At 42.0% G+C, this 13,980-nt stretch overlaps 1 protein-coding gene across 2 annotated transcripts in view; it reads right to left on the bottom strand.

Moving 5' to 3' along the window:
* TOGARAM2 (TOG array regulator of axonemal microtubules 2) overlaps positions 1-5,358 on the bottom strand; it is a 64,450-nt gene extending 59,092 nt beyond the window's left edge. Inside the window, exon 1 of one of the 2 annotated variants that reach the window (XM_079110295.1) lies at positions 5,124-5,358. The gene's annotated coding sequence lies outside the window, so the exon portion shown is untranslated. Of the gene's footprint in view, positions 1-4,720; positions 4,846-5,123 lie in introns of those variants that run through there. The other variant, XM_079110296.1, reaches the window with a different exon arrangement.
* Positions 5,359-13,980: the final 8,622 nt, after the last annotated feature.

Genomic DNA, 13,980 nt, shown 5'->3' on the forward strand with positions numbered 1-13,980 from the left:
AGGGGGAGGGAGGAACACTAACACATTAACAAATGGATCAATAAAGAATGAATGTGAAGAGAATGAATCATTCTGGAAGCTGATGGAGGAAAATAATTTGAAGCATAAGAACATTCAAAGAAAGGAGAAAATTCTAACCAGGAGCAACAGCGCATGCCTGTTATCCCAGTGGTTCAGGAGGCCGAGGCAGGAGGATCACAAGTTCAAAGCCAGTCTCAGCAAATTAGCAAGGCCCTAAGCAACTTAGTGAGACCCTATCTCAAAATTTTTAAAAAAACATAAAAAGGGCTGGGGATGTGGCCCAGGGGTTAAGCGCCCCTGGATTCAATCACTGGTACAAAAAAGAAATAAAGAAAAGAAAAAAGGAATGAAAAAATTCTTAAAACACTTTCAGTTCCCACACTTTCGGTTTGTAAAAATTCTTCCAGATTATGTTGCGCGAACTTGTGATATGTGTACATTTCTGACTGTATGTTGCCATTTTTTAAAAAGGCTCTACCCAGCAGGACCCAGTGGGGAGTAGAACCTCTGTCCCCACCCAGCTCCAGCAAGGCGAGGGTTGGCAGTGGGAGGTAGGGACCTGCTTTTGCTGAGATGGTGTCAGTGGGGAACTACACATCCATCTGTAGTTCTGTGTGCCACCTCCAAACAAGAGAGTGCCCATAACAGAAGGTACAAGAGTATCTAGAGTCTCACAGCACAATACCTCAAATGTTCAGCATACAATAAAAAATCACTCATCACACCAAGAACAAGTAAAATTCTAACTTGAATGGGAGAAGAATCAGCAATACAACATCAATACGACACAGATGCTGGATATCTAACAAGGATTTTAAAGGAAACTAACATAAAAATGCTTCCGTGAACATGATAAACACATAAAACACATAAAAATATTTTTCAAAGTCTCACCAAAGAAATAGCAAAGAAGAAAATGGCTGGGCATGATAGCATACGGTCATAATCCCACCTGTTCAGGAAGCTGAGGCAGAAGGATTGCAAGTTTGGGCCCAGCCTGAGCAACTTAACAAGATCCTGTCTCAAAATAAAAATAGATTCATGAAAAGGTAGTTCAGCTGGGTGGAATGGCACATGCCTATAATCCCAGCAGCTCTGGAGACTGAGGCAGAAAGATCACAAGTTCAAAGCCAGCCTTAACAACTTAGTGAGTCCCTAAGCAAAAGTAAATATAAAATATATATAAAATAAATTTTTTTTATTCATTTTGACTCAAAATAAAATATAAATGGGCTGGGGATGTGGCTCAGTTAAACCAGATTTAATCCCTTGGTTAAATAACCCATATCAAAAAAAAAAAAAAGTAGCTCTGTGGTAGGCATTTCTACCACTGAGGGATATGGTAGAGTAACCCTGGGCTCACCTCCCAGTACTACAAAACAAAAAGCAAAAAAATTAAAAAATTAAAATAAAAGAAACAACAGCAAATGGAAATTTTAGAACTGAAATACTAAATAAATGCAACTGAAATAAACAATTCAATATGAATAGGATTATGACAAAGGAAAGAATCAGTGAACTCAAAGATAGAACCATAGAATTATTCAAGATGCACAAACAGAGAGAATATAAAATAAAAATAAATGAACCATTTCAGGAGCCTGTATAATAAAAGATATTACATTTGTATTATTGGAGTTCAAGAAGGATAGCAGAAAGGGGGTGGGCCTGAAAAAGTGTCCAGAGAAATATTGACTGAAAACTTCCCAAGTCTGGTGAAAGATACTAATCTACAGATTCAAGAAACTGAACAACCCCAAACAGGATGAACCCAAAGAAATTCACATCAAGATATATCCTAATTAATGTTCAGAAAATAAAAAACATCTTAAAAGTATCAAGAAAGAAATGACCCATTGTCTACCGAGGACCACAATACTAATGATAGTAGACAGAAACCATGCAGGCCACAGGGTATAGGCACAGGACTTTTCAAAGATTGAAAGAAAAACTGTCAACTCAGAATTCTATACCCAGCAAAAAAGATGAAATGTAAGTGTTCTAAGAGAATTTGTTATCAGCAGACAAAAGAATGAGGAAATTTCTTAATATAGAAAGGAAATGATAAAAGAAAGAAATGTGAAATGTTAGGAATGAAGAAACAACAAGGAAAGAATAAAAAATACAGGTCAACAGTTATACCACTTGTAATGGTTAATTTGAATCGTCAACTTGATTGAATTAAGAGATGCCAATGATTAAGAGGCCTCTGAGTGTGTTGATGAGGGTGTGTCTAGGAATGATTGGCATGTGGGATAGCGAACTGAAGTGGAGACCCTCCCTAAGTGTGGGCAGCACTGCCCAGTAGGATAGTGGCTTGGATGGAATAAAATCTGGAAGAACAAAGAAGCAGATGCAGATGCAAGCTCGGTTCTTCTTGAATGGATTCTTAATCACTGCTTCTGCCCTCTGAGGATATTGGACTCTCACTTCTTCACTCTTTCAAAGTGGACTCTGCCAGTGATTCTCCAGGTAGTTTCCAGAAGTCTTGGTCTCAGATTAGGGTAGCACTGTTGATCTTTCTTGTTCTGGGGCTTCTGCATCTTGAACTGCACAGTTGCTGGTTCTTCCAGCTCTCTAGCTGCAGATGGCCATTGTGAACTATCCAGCTTCTGGTGGTGTAAGTCAATCTAATGAATCCCCTCTCATAATCATACTTCCTGTTGATTCTGTTCCTCTAGAAAACCCTGACTAATACACCACATCTCAGTATTTACCCTGAAGAAATAAAGTCATCTTACTATAGTGATACATGCACATCCATGTTTATAGCAGCACAATTCACAATAGCAAACTATGGAACCAACCTAGGTGTCCATCAATGGATGAATGGATAAAGAAAATGTGGTAGATATACACAATGGAGTTTTATTCAGCCACAATGAAAAATGAAGTTATGGCATTTGCAGGAAAATTATGGCATTTTGCAGGAAGCTACTAAATTCAAGACACATTTTGTGCCTTGTTATTTTCTTTGATTTCTTGTCAAAATGCAGGACCTAGAGACCACCATGTTAAGTGAAACAAGCCAAACTTGGAAGGTTAAGGGTGGTATGTTTTCTCTCATATGCAGAAGATAGAGAGGAAAAAGGAAAACGAAGGTGGGTACATCTCCTAAAAATCAAAGAGAAAGCAGTAGAAGAAATGAACGAAGGGCTGGGAGGCAGGGATGGAGAGGGGGAAATGCTGGGGAGTGCTATTGGGTGGATGATGTTGCTATATTGTGTGCATGTACAAATATGTAACGGCAAATCCCAAATCCCATCACTATGTACAACCATAATGCACCAATAAAACGTGGGGGGAAAAACAGTTCAGTATGACAGGGTACTCTTCTCTTCCCTGAAGTTGAGCAGGCACATGCCGTGAAGTAGTGTCCCAAAGACTTGAAAAATCCTGAGCACGGCACCTACAACTGGACACCACCAAGAGACAAAGTCAAGGGGCACATCTCAGGCATTTTGAGCCTGCCATCAAGCCCCACCACTGCCTGCCTGATAGCAAGAGAGGTTTTCTGTGACTTGAAGCTGACAGCTTCCTAAGTGACAAGACAGCTCACTATGACTAAGACTGTGTCCTGTTGAAGACACATGTGCTGAGGAGAAGGCAGTGACTGAAAGGTCTCCATGAAGCCTGATCACGAATGAGGCTGAGAACCTAATTCCACCGGGACAAGCACAATCACATCCTGGGTGTGGACTTCAAAGGACCTTTCCCAGCACATTACAGTTGCCTCCTGAGGAGGAAGGCAGCAGGTGGGGACACATGTGACCTGCCTGAGCCAAAGCCTGGGGGCAGGCGCAGAGGGAAATGCCAAGCCAGGGTTCAGATCTGCTTTCTTTTCCCGACACCTCAGGAAAGAGGTCAGTAATCCACGGCCCACCCAGAAGGATGAGGATGTGACAGCCAGCAAGGGGCTCCAGGCCACATCACACAGGCAATGGTGAAGACATAAAGACAGAGACTCAGAGGGGAACACGAGAGCGTCATTCAGCCATTGGCAAGATCACAAGCCCCAGAGCATTGGGTTTGGCCGTTGGTTCCAGGAACCGGGCTGCTAACTAATGGGAGCGCAGAATCAACTTCTTAACAAATGGGTCACGGGAGGCAGTGCATCCTCCATCCTTAGAGGTGTCCATGAAACCCGGCAGCAAACTTCCAACTTCCCTTCCCTCAACCCCACCAAGCACCTTTCCAGCTCAGGGATTCTGGAACATGGGGGAAATGAAAGGTAAAGTCCCCCAGGTTGAAAGTGGATCCTATGTTCTATTCCAACTACTCTGGAACCATGCCCTTGGTCAGACCTGCCCAGGGCCAGTGACAGTCTCCAGCCCAGCCCTTCCTAAAATGTGTTTCATGGAACAAACGTGAATGCAAAAGAGAAGAAGAGAAGGTTCTGATGGTATAGAAAGTTCGGGAAGCATGGGCTTAAATAACGTTGCTCTAGTTTTAACTCTCAGAGTCTTTAATATGCTGTAGGTATTTTGACACTCCCAGAGGGTAGCATATGGAATGATTTCCAAATCCGCATGACTATATAGACCTGAGTGTTCACGAAATATTTCTGAAGACCAGAGTTTTAAAGTACACACACTGTGAAACTCTGTTCTAATCTGTTTCAAAGTTTCCAAGGCAACTAGTCCAGAACTTGAGCACAACCAAATAACAAATTTATCCTTCAATTCAATAATATTTTTACCTCTTGGAACCATCTAGAAAGATGAGACCACCAGTCAAGATGTCTCTCTCTCTTTCTTCACCTGGTCCAGGAACGTTCTTATGACTTCCCTCCGGAAGAGGCATCACAAACAACAGGGGAAGTAAAAACAGTCAGAGAGAGAAATACCTCAGAGAAGATGGAAAACCAGCTTCAATGACGAGAGAGAGAGAGAGAGAGAGAGAGAGAGAGAAAGAGAGAGAGAGAGAGAGAGAGAGAGAGAGAGAGAAAGAATGTCTTCTCACAATAGGAGAGTTGACAGGGACCCCACGCGCACCCCACCAATCCTTTCCCAAGGGACTATAAACTACCACCAAACACAAGCCTGCTTGAGCTTTTCGTCCCCTCTGGAATATGACTGACAAGCACAGCTTCCAGCTGTTACCTGAGCAGCCAGCCTTCAGGTTCCTGTCTCCAGGTCTGCTGGTCTCAAGTGCGCTCACACCATCAGCCGGGGCTTCCTGGGAGGGACGGGGGAGGGGGAGAGGACACACACATTCCCCTCAAGGAGACCAGCCAGAGCTGGCCAGAGGGAGAGCAGCCCAGTGATTTCTGAACCCTGCCTCTGTTTGATGTGAATGGAAAGAAAGGACTCTTGTTTCTCACTCTTCGCCTGGGTGACAGTTACCATGGATATAAATCAATTTTGGGGGCCTGTCAGTCGCCAGCTGAATATAAAGAACATGCTCTCATGCAGCCACAGGCAGGCAGGCAGGCAGAGCCACACAGGGACCGAGGCTGACACCAGCTCAGGTGTGGACATGGGAGAGGACACAGGCAGGCACCTGGCTCCAGGGGAGCCCATCCTGGGCTTCCAGCTCACCCTCACTGCCAGGAAGAAGTAACTTGCCTAGGTGGCTAGAGATTTACTCCCTTTCCCCACATTAATATGCAGGACACCTTCCAAAGTGACCAAAGAAAGTATCCAAAAATAAGCCCCTGAAAATGGACCTCATAATGGCTCAATTTTATTTATTTATTTATTTATTTATTTATTTATTTATTTATTTATTTATTTATTTATTTATTGGTACCAGGGATTAAACCCAGGGGCTCTTAACCACTGAGCCACATCCCTAGACCTTTATATTTTATTTCGAGACAGGGTCTCATTAAGTTGCTTAGGGCCTCACTATTAATAGCTCGATATTAAAACAGTCAGAACCAGCACCTGCTATTGGCAGCATAGGCAGGTTTCATGCTAACTCATTTAACCTGTAACAAACCTTGGGTTGGATTCTTCTGTTATCCCCACTGTTCAGATGAGGAAATTGAGGCTAAGAGAGATCACTCGACTAGTACTAGTAGGGTCAAGAACCCAGCCTGTCCCATTCTTTAGCAGTTGATATACATGGTTAGAACTTCTGGAATCCAGACCCAGCTCCGTCCCTGAGACCTCAAGCAAATTGTTACACTTCTTAGAACTCATTTTCTCACCCCTAAAATGAGAATAAAAATATTTCCCCAGTCTATGTCCTAGGATTGCTATAGGAATCATGTAAAAGGCAATCCAAAGGGAGAGAAAGCAAGAGAAGGAGGGAAGTTAACATTCATTAAGTACCTACTGTGTGCTGGGGCAGTTACATTGCTGTGCACATCGACTTACCTCTAATTCTGCAGGCAGAGAGAGGAACCCAGGAAGAAAGGCAGGGTCAGAGAGCACCAGGGTCAGGAAGCCAAGAGTCTGGATTCCAACAGAGAATTGATGGGTTCCAAAATGTTTGTGTTTTGTGGCTTTTATTTTTGTTTTTGCACACCAAGATGTCACAGGCATGCAAATTAAAGACCCATTCACATTAATGACCCATGTCCCCTTGGGCCTTTTGTTTTCTGGAATCCTCATTTGCCCCCCAGTTTGGGTGTGTGCTGACTCACTGGTCATAGAAAGACTGCAACTTCCAACTTCTGCACTTGGGACAGGAGCATACCTTGCACCAAAGCCCCTGCCTCCAACCTGCTGCCGCTCCCACTGCTGCTGTCCCACATGCTGCCAGACAGCCACAGGTGCTGTGTGGCCCTGGGTTAAGCCCTTGACCTCTCAGACCCCAGTAACCTCATATCTAAATGGGGTTAGAACCAACACTGAGGATCTCCATGGCAAAACTCAAAAGCTGCTCCCCACCCTGGGGTGGCCTGCTGCACAAACCTGGCTTGACGCTCAGCTAGAATCCTCCTGAAAGCTCTCTGTGCTCAGGTTGTCCTGACGCTTCATCATTAAACACAGGTGCACACTTGGCATCCTCTCTGAGAACAGTGGTGAGAGCAAAGAGCAAATAACCCGTATTCTTCTCATGCTGATCTTCCTCCCAGGGCTGCCCACAGCAGGCCTCCTCCATCCCTCCATCCCAGCCAGCCAGCTTTGAAGCATTGATCACCCATGGCAGAGCAATGGCCCTTTAAGGGCAACACAGGGCACTGCTTCCCCTGGAAGCACGTTCAGCACACACTGTTCCTGGGGTGTGTATGGTGAGAACAGGAGGATCAGAGTGTAAAGGAACACGTGGTCTCATGGCAGATTACAGGCAGGAGAGAGGAGAGGAAGTCAGAGGGAGAGGGGAAGGAGAAAGAACTGCGCAGTTATGATTTGAATGCGGTTGGTCCCCGCCCCCAAACTCAGGTCAAAATGTAACCCCCATTCTGAGACATTAAGAGGTGGGGACCAAGTGGGACCTTTAAGAGGCAGTAAGGGCTCTGCCCTCATGAATGGATTAATCCATTTTTACACAATTAAGGGATTAATGTGTTATCTCAACTCTAAAAGTCAGTTTGACTAGGTCTCTCACCAAGTGATGCCCTGTGCCACCTTGGGACTCTGTGCCATCATCCAATGTGGGCCCTTGACCTTGGCCCAGGACCATGAGCCATAATAAACTTTTCCTTTATGATTTATAGAGGCTGAGGTGTTGTGTTTTTAGCAACATAAAATGGATCATGACAATAGTCACATCTAAAATTTGCTCTGTCATAGCAAAAAATATCAATTTAACTATTAAAGAGAGTTCCTTGATGGGGAATAGATGAAGGTGGGGGGCACATGTTCTTGGGATTGGAAGCTGGGCACTGTGGGGTGTGCCTGTGATCCTAGCTCACAAGAGACGGAGGCAGAAGGATCACTTGAGCCCCAGGAGTTCCAGACCAGCCCAGGTCACAGACCAGCCCAGGCCACAGAGAGACCCTGTCTTCAATGGGGTTGAAAAAAAAAAACTTTAAAATGTAGATTGGAAGAAGTGACTTTGAAGTTGATGACTGGCTGACTGGCTCCATGGCCTTGATCTATTTTCCTAACATCCCTGAGGTTTTTACTGAGTGTCTGCCTGGTGCTGGTCTCTGGGGGCTTTGCAGACTCCTATTTCACCTCCACAGTCACTCTCTGAGTTGCTCTTATCTTCATCTTGTAGGTGAGAAAACAGACCCTCACAGAAGGTGAGTGACTTTCCAAAGGCCATGGAGTAAGTGCTTGAGATGGAATCCTGGCCATTCTAACTCCAGAGCTTTGTGATACTCAATTCAGGCACAGGAAAAGGCCCCCTACGGGCATCCTGTGCTGTGAGCACCAGCAGGGGCACACAGCTTTAATCTGTACTCTTTATTATTTTTTATTTTAGCAGAGTGATCTGTTTGTTTTTATTGCTTTATTTTTAATATTAAAAGATCTGAATTAACAAACAGCCCAGATGTGGGAAAATTTCTTGAAATCTGATAATTCATAAAATATTATATTTTTTGCCCATTCACTCCTATAATGCTTTTAATGACAGCACCCTGAGAGCTTAAAAATACAATATGAATTTTTAATACAATTTTTCTACTTACAAACTTACATTTGCAGACTTGCAGACTTTGAAAAAAATTTTTTAAATTTGGCATCATTTATGAAATTTCTCAGACCAGTGTTCCGAATGTCTCTGAAATGCAGTAAGCTCTCCTGAGAAACTCATAGGGTATCATAATGCAGACAAAATAAGGCCACCATTTCTGTCTCTGATTTCCTGGGGAACAGGCAGCCCTTGCATTATAATATACCTTGTGGTGGGGATAGTATGATCTTATTTTTGTACCTATATATGCATATGCAAAAAGAAAAGTGTGGGAGAATGTATGCTAAAACATTAATTTTGCTTACATCAGAATGGAGGCTGTTATGGTCTGGATATGAGGGGTCCTCCAAAAGTGGTAAGTGAGCGATGTTCAGAAGTGAAATGATTAGACTGTGAAATCTGTAACTTAATCAGCTCATTCTAGAGGCAGATGGGGCATGCCTGGAGGAGGTGGGTCACTGAGGGGTTCATCTTCCCTGTGCCCCCTTCCTCTACTCTCCTACTCTCTGCTTCCTGAACCACCCCCACAACCTGCCATGAGCTGACCAGCTTTGCTCCTCAGGACCTTCCCACATGATGTGCTGCCTCACGTTGGGCCTACAGCAACAATCAGCCATCTATGGACTGAGACCTCTGGAACTGTGAGCCCCAGATAAACCTTTCCTCCTCTGTTTTTGTTGGACATTTTGGTTACAGCAATAAAAACGCTGACTGAAACAAAGGGGATGATGGGTGATTTTTATTTCCACTGATATTTCAAGACTTTCTATGGTGAACATGGTTTATTTATACACATTCTTAAATTATTACCATAAAGACTATGAAGCCACATAAGTAAAATCGCTTAATAACCAAAAGTTAAGTGAGACTTCTGCTTCTCATATGGTGGATAACATGGACCAGAACTTACCCTCCCACAAGAAATGTATAAAATGGAATAAAATACATAAAAACAAACATATTTTCAGACACTGGACAATAGGCAGCACGTGATTCCTAAAAGGAAGAAACAGATGAAGGGAGGCCCACAGGAGCACTAGCTTTCTGCAGAGACAGTCCAGTCTGCAGAGCAGAGAATGGGAGTACAATCTAGTTGTTAAAGGGACAAAGATTGGATTTCAGAGAAGGGGAGACAACTACAAGTCCTGGAAGATATTTCTGGAGAAGAGGGAGGTTGACAGAAAAAATGCTTCCCCGAAATCTGCTTAGAAGTCCCTGAGTCTAGTGAAAACTAAGATGTGCACAGCAAAGGTCAGACAGAGCTATTGAAATACAGTGAACTGAATGCATTCCAACTAGTCAGAAAGGGGCATTCTTGTTGATAACTCAGGACATCCATATTATAAGGCCCAGAGCCAACTCTTTGAAAATAAAACAAAGAAGCAGAACTAACGAAACAATAGTGGTACTACTGTGGAATTTTTAAAATACTCAATCCAAAATTCATAAAAAGGGGGGAAAGGAAGAAACAAACAATAGATAAGACAAAAAAAATGGCAAAATGGTATGCTTAATCTCAATCATACTATTACATTAAATATAAATAGTCTAAACATTTAAATTAAAAGGAAGAGAGAGTTGGATTGGATAAAAAGAAAGATGCAATTATGTGCTACTTCCAAGAAAAACACTTTGAAATTAAGATTACAGATTAAAAGAATGGAAAAAGGATATATTGTATAAACAATGAACCACTCCTGAAAACTGGAGTAGCAATATTAATATCACACCCAGTAGACATTAAAACAAGAAACATTCCAAGTACGAAGAGGAACATTTTGTAAGAACAAAAGCGTCAATTCAACAAGAAGATATAACAATCATAAAATGCGTATGCACCCAGTAACAAAGTTTAATAGGTAGCAAACACTGGCAGAACTGATGTAAAAACAAATTCTCATTTATATTTGAATTTTTCAAAAGGCCTCTTGCAGAGTAGCGAGAAGGACAGAAACCTGTAGGGAGGGAGCTGGTTCAGTTTCCTGAGTGTGAACCTCACCACCCAAGCATTCACCCCTCCTCCATCTGTTTGCCAGCAGCTCCTCACCCATACATGGGCTTCATATTTATGCCTATTGAGCATTACCCTTATTAATTCCAGCCTACCTTCGTAGATACCTAAGTATGTTTTGTTATCTTGGGTTATCCTACAAGGACCCCAGAGTTATCAGAATTATAAACTCTCTTGCAAGTCTTCACATTTCTTTCCTTATCACTGGGAGGAAGTAATCGTGCGGGCAGGGGCTGCATGCAGAAGCCGTTCTCAGGCTAAAGGCAACTCTGCTGTGATAAATGTTCATATTTCTTTATTTTGACAAGGATAAGATGTCCTATTAAATGCTTTTTGAAGAGTCTAAGTACAAAGCAAGGCTCTAAAATATTCCAGCACTGTGACCTTGGGAGGGTCACCTATCTCCTCCATGTCTCTCCATTTGTAAAACAAAGATCACAGTATCTATTTTGCAGAGTTGCTATAAAGATTAAATGACTTGCTACAAAACCAGTGTGGTCTCTAGTAGAGTTTGAACTAAATAAATGTTGGCTATGATCCACGTTTACATAAAAAGACCTCTTTCAATAATTGATCAGATATGTAAATACAAAAAGCAAAAAACCTATATACTATCAACTTGATCTATTGATATTTATAGAACAGTCCACCCCAAAATAGTAGATAACTCATTCTTTTCAAATGCATACGAAACAGTCACCAAGATAGATCATCTACTGAGCCATGAAATAAGTCTCAAAACATATAAAGGATTAAATAATATAGAGTATGTTCTCTTACCACAAGAGAAATAATCAGAAATTAATATCAGAATGATCTCTAGAAAATGCCCACATATTGAAAATTTAAAATCACACTTCTAAATAATCTATGGGCCAAAGGAGAAGTCATAAGAGAAAAGAGAAATTAGAGAATGTCTTGAACTAAGTGGAAATTAAAGCACAATATATCAAAATCTGTGGGGTGTAGCTAAAGCAGCATTTTCAGGGAAATTTATCCCTCAATATTCAACTGGATGGCACATACCTATAATCCCAGAGGCTCAGGAGGCTGAGGTGGGAGGATCGCAAGTTCAAAGCCAGCCTCAGCAACTTAGCAGGGCCCTAAGCAATTCAGTGAGACCCTATCTTTACTTTTATTCTTTTTCATTTTCTTTTCTTTTTTCTTTTTTTTTTTTTTTTTTTTTTGGTGGTGCTGGGGATTGAACCCAGGGCCTTGTGCATGCTAGGTAAGCACTCTACCAACTGAGCTATATCCCCAGATGAGACCCTATTTTTAAATAAAATATTAAAAAAGGGCTGAGGATATGGTTCAGTGGTTAAGTGCCCCTGGGTTCAACCCCGTGTGTGTGTGTGTGTGTGTGTGTTCAACCAGAAATAATCCAAACCTCCATGAATGGAAGGGAAAAACATGTTCACACAAATTCCACAGGGCAATAAAATGAATAAACTACAACAATATCAATGAATCCCAAAAACACTGACTATCCTGGATTGAATTAAAATCACAACGGAGAGAAATCCACCTCATTCTGTAAGACAACTGCCCTGCTCTCTTCAGAGTATGAATGTCATAGAAAAATCTATGGGGCATAAGGGCAGGAGGAGAGATTGTCTTCAGAGCAAAAGTGACTGAAAATACCAACCAAACTCAGAGTGAACCTTGTCTGGATAATTTGAAAGAAAAAAAAAGAAAAAGAAAAAGCCTGCTTAAAAAACATTCTGGGGACTACTGGGGAAAACTGAATAGGAACTGGATATTTGGTAACATTAAGAAATTACCATTTGATGTTTTTGGTGTAATGACAGTGTGGTTATGCCAGACGTCATAATTTTTAGGAACTTAACTGACATATTTAAGAATAAAATGCCATGCCACCTCTAATTTACTTTCTAATAGATCACCAAAAATAAATATGTGCACGTAAACACAGAAGAAGCAAAATATGAACAACAGGTCACTCTAAGTGGTATGCATACAATTATCCTTTTAACTTTTCTGTATATTTGAAATTTTCAAAAGTTGGGAAGTGAGGGGTGGGATTGTAGTTCAGTGGTAGAGCACTTGCCTGGCATGTGTGAGGCACTGACTTCGATCCTCAGCACCACATAAAAGTAAATAAATAAAAATAGTGTATCCATCTACAACTAAAAAAAAAAAAAAAATTTTAAGTTGGAAAGTGAGGCAAAAACCAAAATTCTCCACCCTCCTCCCATCATTGAAATAATATGAAATCAAGGTTGCCCTGGACAAAGTGTACAGAGAAAATTAATTCCATTGTAGATGGTGTGGGTGATTTATTTTGACTTTTTAAGGAAATGAGGATGGGAAAACATGGATTCAAGTTTCCTGCACTGGGCAACTATTACAGACCAAGAGCTGCTTCTTCTGCTTGCTGGAAATTAGACCAGGCTAGCCCAGTCCCAGGTCCAGAAGTAGGTAGACCAGCTGCTAGTTGGGGATACTGCCCGCATCAGTGAAGCTGGAAGTACAGCCCAACACCCGTGGACGTGGTCTCCTCAAATCCGGATTCATCCTGGGTCCCTCTCATAATCCATATTGCTGAGCAAGTCATTCCATCGCTGTTTTGGAACCCAGACACCAGAAAAGAGCACCTCTTAGGTAAAAATTTGTACAAACCAAGGCTGACACCTAGCGGTTGTTTTTTAATTTTGATGACTGTACTTTTTTTTTTTTTTTTTTTAGGTGCTGGGGATTGAACCCAGGGCCTTGTGTTTGCAAGGTAAATACTCTATCAACTGAGCGATCTCCCCAGCCCTGATGACTGTACTTCTAACTCAAGAAAGTAACCAGGACAATCCAGATCTAGCAAGGGAGGACATAAGAAACTACTGCTGGAGCACCCTGGTTCTAAGTGATCCCACGAAATTCACCCAATCAAGCAATACACAGAGGTGTGCTGTAAAATCCAAATTCAGAAAGTCAACTGCGGGCAAGGACCACTTGGGGAACCTGAGAAATTTTTGTCTTAAGATCTCCATTTATCAAAATTCATTTTGGTTTCTTAAACTAGATAATCTCCCACACTTAACCAAAGACGTCAGTTCTAAGGTGTGAGTTGTAACTTTCTAGAAAGTACCTATTAAGCATCTATTTGCCCCTGGCTTTCACTGTTCTGCACTGCTGAAAACAGAGAGTCTCTCCTGAGGCTTCCACGGCCCTTCACTTGTAAAATCGATATTTACTTCACTCCATCTTGTATCATAATTGGTTGCTCGACTGTCTCCTCACCCATCCTATGCTGAAATAACAAGTGCCACAGCTCCACTTCCTGGGACATCACAACACTGGGCATCAAATGCAATCACACGCCTGCAGGACCCCATGTACACAGCTGCGAGGAAAGTAGCTAAAAAAATTTCATATCATTGAAGAGGCTCCCACCTCTGCAG

The sequence above is a fragment of the Sciurus vulgaris genome (genome assembly GCF_902686455.1).
Source record: "Sciurus vulgaris genome assembly, chromosome: 14".
NCBI classification, from domain to species: Eukaryota; Metazoa; Chordata; class Mammalia; order Rodentia; family Sciuridae; genus Sciurus; species Sciurus vulgaris.